This window comes from Sinocyclocheilus grahami, unplaced genomic scaffold (assembly GCF_001515645.1).
Source record: "Sinocyclocheilus grahami isolate Dianchi unplaced genomic scaffold, SAMN03320097.WGS_v1.1 scaffold907.1, whole genome shotgun sequence".
Taxonomy (NCBI): domain Eukaryota; kingdom Metazoa; phylum Chordata; class Actinopteri; order Cypriniformes; family Cyprinidae; genus Sinocyclocheilus; species Sinocyclocheilus grahami.
Window position 1 is genome coordinate 17,334 of NW_015506086.1, and position 9,731 is coordinate 27,064.

The 9,731-nt window shown below is 42.2% G+C and overlaps 1 non-coding gene across 1 annotated transcript; it reads right to left on the reverse strand.

Annotated features, from left to right (window-relative positions):
• Window positions 1–2,249: 2,249 nt before the first annotated feature.
• Window positions 2,250–2,323, reverse strand: trnai-aau (transfer RNA isoleucine (anticodon AAU)). The gene has a single exon. It is a non-coding gene; the product is annotated as a tRNA-Ile (tRNA).
• Window positions 2,324–9,731: the final 7,408 nt, after the last annotated feature.

The following is a 9,731-nucleotide window of genomic DNA, read 5'->3' on the forward strand; positions in this document are numbered from 1 at the left end:
TCTAACATACTACATAAACACTTAAACTGGTCTAACATACACATGAACACTTAAACTGGTCTAACATACAGAAACACGCACACACACACACACACACACACACACACGCATACAGTTGGTATAGGAAAGGGTTAAAGCTTAAGCAGTAAAGAGCAGAGAAATAAAAATATGAAGTTATGGAACCATTTGATATTAAGCAGATTTACAGCCTAAAGGAAACATCAGAACCTTTGTAAAAAGGTGCGTTATGATACTTAATGTATCAATTAATAAAACTAAGTTTGAATACTTCTCGTCTGTCTGAAAGAGAGGCTCACATTGATCTTTGCTGAAGTTGGTTGATGAAAAAGAACCAGTTTGCGTCAGAGAATCTTGGTGAATGGAAATGTCAAGGCCGAAGGCCTGGCAAAAAACTTAGGGTGTCCTGGAGCATTGTAGCTCACATTTTCATCTTCTCAGAATTCAACCAAAGCACCGACTCTGGGGCGGGTCACTGATGTGAGGCCTTTAAGGTCTGAGAAGATTCACGCCTCTCAAGATGGGCTTGTCCAATGAGAAAGGCTGGAATCCCAAGTGGGAGTTTGGAAATACTGGGGAGTTTATGACCCTTTGTGTGGAAGCATGGTAATTTGCATATGGAACTTGAATCGAAATTACTAAAAATTCTCAGGACACTAATATATTGCCTATGCACCAACATATAATATACACGCTCGTTTAGATAATCAGAAGGCGAATTCATAGATACTAAACATTTTGTGATTACATCCTTTGGATGAGACGTTAAACTGAGGTCCTGACTCTCTGTGGTCATTAAAAATCTCGTGGCACTTCTTGTAAAGAGTAGGGGTGTAACCCCGGTGTCCTGGCCAAATTGCCCCCCTGGCCTTTGTCAATCATGGTCTCCTAATAATCCCCAACCACTTGATTGGCTCTATGACTTTCTCTCCTCTCCACCTGTAGCTGGTGTGTGGTGAGCGCACTGGCGCCGCTGTCCTGTGGCTGCCGTCGCATCATCCAAGTGGATGCTGCACACTGGTGGTGGTTGAGGAGAGACCCCCCACATGATTGTAAAGTGCTTTGGGTGTACAACAATACACAATAAAGCGCTATATAAATGCATCATTCGTTCATTCATTCATTGGTAAGATGACAGGAATGAGTGGTTCCATCATAAGCCTGCATAAAACAGTATAAAATCTCAAAGACAACATACACAATGCCCTGAAGGATATGTGTGTTCATTCAAAGAAAGGTTTTCCTATGGATTAATTAGAAGAGTCCATTTCTACTGTGCACTGTGTCTTTCCTATGGAAATTGTAAGGAGAGGGGTAATTCTCAACATGCCATTAGGTTGTAAATGTATCTGGTCTAGCAAAGGTGTCGTGGTTGCCATGGGGACCAGGGGGGGCCTGGTGTTGTTGCAGACATCCTGGCACCCAGTTTATTGGGTGAGGGGACTGTGACGATTTGTTAATCTAATGAATAACTGATTTGTTAAATCAAATGAAAAATTGTGTGTTTGATTGGTCCAGACGCTACAATCGGCAGAAGCCACCACTTTTTGGTGCCCGAACAGGGACTGGAAAGCAGCAGAGGGTGGAGGGCCACTTTGGGCTGGCTTGACAAACAACATTTTTAGTGGCCACTAAATAATAAAGCTAGGCAGTTTTTTGCTTATATAATAAGTGTTGTTTGCCAAAGTCAGCCGGTGGTGGTATAGACACTCGAAAATGCTCCTCCAAATTTAAAGAACAAAAAGAAAAATGGTTTTGATTCGAGAAGAATTGCTCACATTGCCGCAAAGACTAAATCACATATAGGGTAACCAGCAGTACCTCCAAGCTTGTGTTCTTTTGCTTTTCCTGCCGCAAGAAAGTACACAGGTTCCAAAGAGATTTGAACTCGTAGCACTCGATTCAAAATCCAGAGTCCTAACCATTACACCATGGAACCACCACTCTCTCAATGGCAGCCATTTGGAAGGCAGATAGTGTTGTGTTATGGGGAGCCAATTAGACAGTGGGGTTGGTTCACAATGAATTTTGGTCACAGGCCCACATCAACCAAAAGTCGAGGACAGGGAGCATCTGCCGAAACCCGGGACCTTTAGAGCTTCAGTTTAACGCTCTCCCAACTGAGCTATTTCAGCCACATAAGCCAGTGGTCTAACCAGCAGGGATTTCCATGAGACCACCCGTCACTGTATGAGAAGAGCAGAGCTGACATCCCAGAGAACAAAAGAGACTGGCCCTTAGGGGGATCAAACACCCGACCATGGCATTATTAGCACCACGCTCTAACCAACTGAGCTAAACGGCCTGGTTCTGATTTGGCGTCTTACCAGTTTGCCAAAAATTTTCTGATAGCCTATGACACTAAAGAGACAGAAGAGCTTCAGGACCAAGCCTCATCTCGCACCCAAAGCGAGAATCATACCCTTAGACCAACAAGCCAGCTCACTCTACCGTTGATCCTCTGCCTAGCCACGGGCATCCCTGTTCAAATGGCTTTAAACGCAAGGAGCATCCCTAAATCTGCACCTGTGGCAAAAACAAGTGTTAAAGTGCGTCGATTTCTGCGAAATTTGTTTCTGCCGTGGCTCCACTAGCCTTAACTGTAGGGTGTGTAGGATAGTCAGCAAAGTCCTAATTAAAGTAGGAAGCTGATTTCAGAAATGGAAGATAAAGCAAGTTTTGCCAACAGGCAGCTATTCCTAGTCATGCCAGTACAACTCCAATTAGCAAGCATGGGGAACAAACGAGACGTCCAAAACGTCTGGTCAATCGGACGTTTCAATTGCACACATCAAATAGCCAAGAATCGATGACCATAAAAAAAGAGAAGAAGAGCAAAGACAAATTATGCTGCCTTTTTATGTCTGTATGTGTGTGTGTGTGCAGAAAAACAAATTTAATGTGTAATAAAGGTCCCTTGGGAGTACTTACCCTGATACAGTTCTCATGGGTGCGAACTTACTTGATCACAAAAGTCACTTCTGATACAGGATCACAATCTTGTGAAAGCCAAGTCAATTATTTGTAATAAAGCACATGTAAAAAAACAAAAACAAAAAAAAACATGAAAGTTGATGCAAAGTGTGGTACGACAAGAGGAAAGCTCCAAAAGTTTCATTTACAGAAACACTGAATGAAATCAGCAAACATTAGAAGAAATTAGCCAATAAAAGATGGCAGCCATCATCATTACCAGAGGAAAAGAACAAAAAGAGCATGAACAAAAGAAGGAAAACGACCTTACATGGAAGACTTTATACTTCCATGAGACCACCCATCCTTTTTTTTTTGACTGTGCTGTCGATTTAGGAAGTTTCGTACCTCAGGATTGGACTTGGCTCTAAGGAGGTATAACCTGTCTCTGTCAGTCATTTGAGGTCTCATTTCTAGATTAAACTCAATATCGCGCAGGTAGGCCTGGATGTTGTGGCCCTTTGTGGAGTTCGGGTTGAACTTGCTGATGTTTTTAGACAGCTTGTTGAGGTCTTTGATGGTCATCCCACGTGCAGCTCCAAGGTCTGCTTGGATGGGCAGTTTTCTTTTGTTGGCTGAAAAGAGTTGTGTGGCGAAGGCAGGTGAGGTTTTGGGTTGAGGCCCTTCGCTTCTTTCATTGTATGCCAGTTCTTGGACATGGGACTCTGCTCTGCTCAGCAGTAGTAAGGCTGAGAGATGTTTCTCTTTTCTTCACTCTTGTTTCAACTCATAAGCATGTTTGAGTTCTTTAATAAGCACAACATTTTAAAACATGTCCAAACAGTCATTGGGTTTGCGTATGGGGGTTCCTGGACGCTGCGCCCTGCCCACCCAAAATTTTGGCGGACTGGCTGGCACCCCCCGCCGACACTTCCCGGCCGCCCAATGTCCCCGGGTGGGTTTTGGGAAACCTGACCCCACTGGGGGCCCGACGGGAGCCCCCTGAAGTCTGAAGCCCCCAAAAGCAGTACTGCCTTCATCCACTGTGTGGCAGCACCACCATCCCAATCCAGGATTATAGCAATGGGCTTCTGGGCCATTCATATAGTCTAGGGGTGGACGCTTTCTTGATTCCCCCCATACCACAAACTCACTATTTGTCAGCTGACCCATTAAAGTGGGCAAATGACCCCCGGACCCCCACTGACCACTGCCAAGCCACGCCCCCGTCCCACGAACCCACTATTTGTCCAATTACTCACTAAAGTGCGCAATGACCCCCGGACCACTGCTGACCACTGCCAAGCCATACCCCCATCCCACGAACTCACTATTTGTCCAATTACCCACTAAAGTGTGCAATGAACCCCGGACCCCCGTTGACCACCCCCAAGCCAACTATTTTTCCGATTACCCACTATAGTGGCCAAATGTTCCAGTGACCTCCGCTGACCACTCCCAGGACACACCCCATCCCACGAACCCACTATTTGTCCGATTACCCACTAAAGTGGGCAAATGCCCTGCTGACGACTGCCAAGCCACGCCCCCATCCCACAGACCCAATATTTCTCAGATTACCCACTAAAGTGGGCAAAAGTCCACTAACCACTTAAAGTGTTCTTTCACAATAAATTGCAAGTGGGACAGGTGTCCATTTGCCATTTAATGAATGCGATCTCTATAATAGGTTAATGGGATGATTGTCAACTACCCACTTAAAGCGTTCCCATTCAATAAGTTGCAATTGGGATCGGTGTCCATTTGCAGTTTATTGAATGGGATCCCTATAATAGGTTAGAAGGATTATTGTCCACCAACTTTTTAAACCGACCCCATACAATAAGTTGCAAATGGGCTCTGTGTCCATTTGTAATTTATTGAATGGGATACCTATAGTAGTTTATTGGGATGACTGTCCACTTACCCCTTAAAGTGTTCCCATACAATAAATTACAAGTGAGACATGTGTCCATTTGCCATGTAATGAATGGGATCGCTATAGTAGTATAGTGGGATGATTGTCCACTTACCCTTTAAAGTGTTCCCATACAATAAATTGCAAGTGGAACATGTGTCAATTTGCCATTTTATGAAAGGAATAGCTATAACAGGTTAGTGGGATGATTGCCCACTAACCACTTACAGTGTTCCCATACGATAAATTACAAGTGGGACATGTGTCCATTGGCCATTTAATGAATGGGATCACTATAATAGATTATTTGGATGAGTGTCCACTTATTCCTTAAAGTGTTCCCATACAATAAATTGCAAGTGGGACATGTGTCCATTGGCCATTTAATGAATGGGATCACTATAATAGGTAAGTGGGATGATTGTCCACTAACCACTTAAAGCTTTCCCATACAATAAATTGCAATTGGGACATGTGTAAACTTGCCATTTAATGAATAGGACCACTATAACCGTTCTCTAGAGGAAAAACTATCGTCGGTCTGTCAAGGTACAACAATTACAAATTGTGAGATTAACAATGAAAGTGAGACACATTTTTAATCGGATAAGTTGCGGATTATTCGCTCGTTCAGTTTCATTTCATTCACAACTTATTCTCAATGTCCAGGTGGCAGTTAGGAAGAAGTGCCTCGCGATTGCACCAGACTTGTTGGTTTTCTACGTGACAAAGGCTAGAATTGCTGTCTAATTATTCTCATGCTACTATCAGGAGTGCAACCAAATCACTCTTCCCTGGTGGTCTAGTGGTTAGGATTCGGCGCTCTCACCGCTACGGTCTGGGTTCGGTTCTCGGTCAGCGAATGCACTTTTGCCTTCCAATGGTGGACTGTGAAGTGACACACTGCTTGCAGCTGCAAGAAACCCAGCTAAACAAGAAAAAATGTGGGCACTTGAAAATAGACCACCTTCGAGCCGGAGTCGAACCAGCGACCTAAGGATTACCAACATTCCAAACTACAGTCCTCCACTCTAAAAGCTGAGCTATGGAAGGCACTGGGATTAAAACAGAACTTCAACCTATTAGGGTTCTGTAGCTCTACTGCTGGCCAAAAATCACTTCTGGTGCAGGAAGACGTGCTGACTTTTTTAGGAGGGAAGCAAAAAGGAGTCCACCTTCACGTACCGGGAGTCGAACACAGAACACTTGTGTGAAAATCAGGAATCCTAACTGCTAGACAATAGAGGAACAGCCATGAACCGGCCACAGACTTCTGGGCCACTTTCCATATGTGTGGCCAGTGTGGGGGCAGGGTTTTGTAGTGGCCTATGGGTTTTGGTGTGTGACTTTAACAATGTGAGAATAATTTAGCAAAACAAGAATTATCCGAAGGGATCGTTTACTGAATTAAATCATGATGCATGCATTCAAGGGACCTGTTGTTTGACTCACCCAGGGGGCTCAGTTTTTTTGGCTGATTCCTGTGATTGCTGAATAGATACCTCAAACTGGTAAATAAAGTCTTGTCCAGGAGAAAATACCCACTTTATGCATTCGAAAAAAACACACGCATGGTAACAGTTCTCTAGAGGAAAAAACAGCCTATCGTCGGTCTGTAAAGGTACAAAAATGACAAATTGTGAGATTAACAATGAAAGTGAGACATGTTTTTAATCAGATAAGTTGCGGATTATTCGCTCGTTCAGTTTCATTTAGTTCACAACTTATTCTCAATGTCCAGGTGGCAGTTAGGAATAAGGCTACAAAATGGCAAGCCCATGACAACAAAACCACATGGCATGACACCCTGCAAAGTAGTGAAGCAGTTACAAAGTAGCAATGAAGTTGTTCTTTCAAGAATCAAATGACTGCCAGTCTGGAGCTTATTTCCACATTAATCGCCGAGCTTGTCGGAGTGCTTGTGGGACGATTGGCAATCACGAAGCATATGCGCATCTCCCGAAGACATTAAAACGGGTGTGCAACATGCGCCTTTTGTAGATTAAAAGATGCGTGCTTGGAGATTTGTCTTTTCTTCTGGACTTAAAAAAAAAAAAAAAAAAAAACAACTACAAAAACCGCCTGATAAAAGTAAAAACAGAGTGAGCTATCCAGGAGTCGCACCTACAATCTTCTGATCCGTAGTCAGACATGTTATCCATTGCGCCACTGGTCCACCAACAGGAGTGCACCGCGATTGCACCAGACTTGTTTGTTTTCGACGTGACAAAGGCCAGAATTGCTGTGAAGTGAAGCTCTGCTTTTAGCTTCGAGAAACCCAGCCAAACAAGAAAAAAGGTGGGCATTTGAAAATAGACCTCCTTCGAGCCGGCGACCTAAGGATTGCCAACACTCCTACCTACAGTCCTCCGCACTACCAGCTGAGATATCGAAGGCACTGGGATTAAAACAGAACCTAAGCCTTTTAGGGTTCTGTAGCTCTACTGCTGGCCAAAAATCCCTTCTGGTGCAGGAAGACATGCTGGCTTTTTTAGGAGGGAAGCAAAAAGGAGCCCACCTTCCAATACCAGGAGTCAAACACAGGCCACTTGTGTGAAAATCAGGATTCCTAACTGCTAGACCATAAACAAACTGCCATGAACCGGCCACAGACTTCTGGGCCACTTTCCATACGTGTGGCCAGTGTGGGGGCAGGGTTTTGTTGTGGCCTATAGGTTTTGGTGTGTGACTTTAACAATGTGAGAATAATTTAGCAAAACAAGAATTATCCCAAGGGATCGTTTACTGAATTAAATCATGATGCATGCATTCAAGGGATCTGTTGTTTGACTCACCCAGGGGATTCAGTTTTTTTGGCAGATTCCTGTGATTGCTGAATAGATACCTCAAACTGTTAAATAAAGTCTTGTCCAGGAGAAAATACCCACTTCATGCATTCGAAAACACGCATGGTAACCGTTCTCTAGTGGAAAAACAGCCTATCGTCGGTCTGTAAAATTACCAAAATTATAAATTGTGAGATTAACAATGAAAGTGAGACATGTTTTTAATCGGATAAGTTGCGGATTATTCGCTCGTCCAGTTTTATTTAGTTCACAACTTATTCTCGACGTCCAGGTGGCAGTTAGCAATATGGCTACAAAAGGGCAAGCCCATGACATCAAAACCACATGGCATTACACCCTGCAAAGTAGTGAAGCAGTTACAAAGTAGCGATGAAGTTGTTCATTCAAGAATCAAATGACTGCCAGTCTGGAGCTTATTTTCACGTTAATCACCGAGCTTGTCGGAGTGCTTGTGGGACGAAGCATGTGCGCATCTCCCGTAGACATTAGAACGGGTGTAAAACATACACCTTTTGTGGAATAAAAGATACGTGCTTGGAGATTTGTCTTTTCTTCTGGACTTTTGGAAAAAAAAAAAAACAACAACTACAAAAACAGCCTGAGAAAAGTAATCACAGAGCAAGCCAGCCAGGAGTCAAACCTAGAATCTTCTGATTTGTAGTCAAATGCGTTATCCATTGCGCCAAGGCAGGCACCTGTTGGTCGAGGTAAATATCCTAGAAGATGCACAGCGACGCAAGTTCGCGGCCCACTCCGACCAGGGATGGAATTCCTGGAATGGGTCCGTTTTGACGCTGCTGGTGCACGCGTGTCATCATCATTGTCATCATCATCAATGCCTTGTGCTTTATATATATAGATATATTTTTACATTTTACCTTATTTGTATATTTGTATAGTTGTATTTTGTATTTTGTATTTAATCTGTACCTATCTGTATTTATGTTATCTGTATGCACCAAGGGTCTGAGAGTAACGCAATTTCAATTCTCTGTGTGTATGTGCTGTACATGTGGAAGAATTGACAATAAAGCAGACTTGACTTGACTTGACTTGATTGTCCCCCGCATTTTAATCAAACGTAAATTCGTCCCCCACACTTTAATTTGGGCACTCTCCAACGTAAACACTCTCACGTTATGTATGTTTCGTTCATACCGGACGCCGGAGGGCGCTCTCTCGCAGAAAGTCCAAAACGGACTCGTAAAAGTACTAACTTGTGATGCACGCTACAGGAAATACCTTATATGGACAAAGGCATTCAGCTGTCACTGGATAAAAAAAGCCGAAATGTTTTGACTGATAAAACGTGAATAGTCATTGCAACAATACACGATTTGTGTTTTTCAAGCCATCTTCTTGGCGCATTTTCATAACAAAATATATGAATAACTCAGCGCTAACTGACACTTTTTTTTTACAGTATAAAAAATTATATTTTCTGCCTTATTCTGAATGTCCCTGTTTTTATTGTGTGTTTTACGGTTATGTAATACTGGAATACTTTTTTTTATTTTTATGTTTTTGCAACTACAAATATAGTGAGCATACAAATAGGCACAAAAACAATGTGAGTGCAAAGATGAACCCTTTTTATTAACAAATATAACGTCAATAAAAAAATTTAGAACAGCAGTACAATTTTGACACATCAACCTAAAAAAGAAGTGCTAATTGACAGCCTTTTTTACAGTATAGAAATTATATAATATATTTTCTGCCTTATTTTGACTGTCCCTCTTTTTATTTTGTGATTTACAGTTATGTAATAATACTGGAAGACTTTTAAAAAAATGTGTTTATAGGTACAAATATTGTGAGAATACAAATAACAATAGTGCACAATAACAATAGTGTGAGGACAAAGATTAACAACCCTGTTAATCTGCATATATTTTTAAAGTCAATAAAACATTTAGCACAGTAATGCAATTTTGACACATCAATTTAAAATAATAAATAGTAAACCAAAACAAATGTTTACCACAGTAGTACAATTTTGACATATCAGCCTAAAAAATATAATAAATATCAAACCAAAACAAACATTTGCAGTACAATTTTGACAGCCTAAA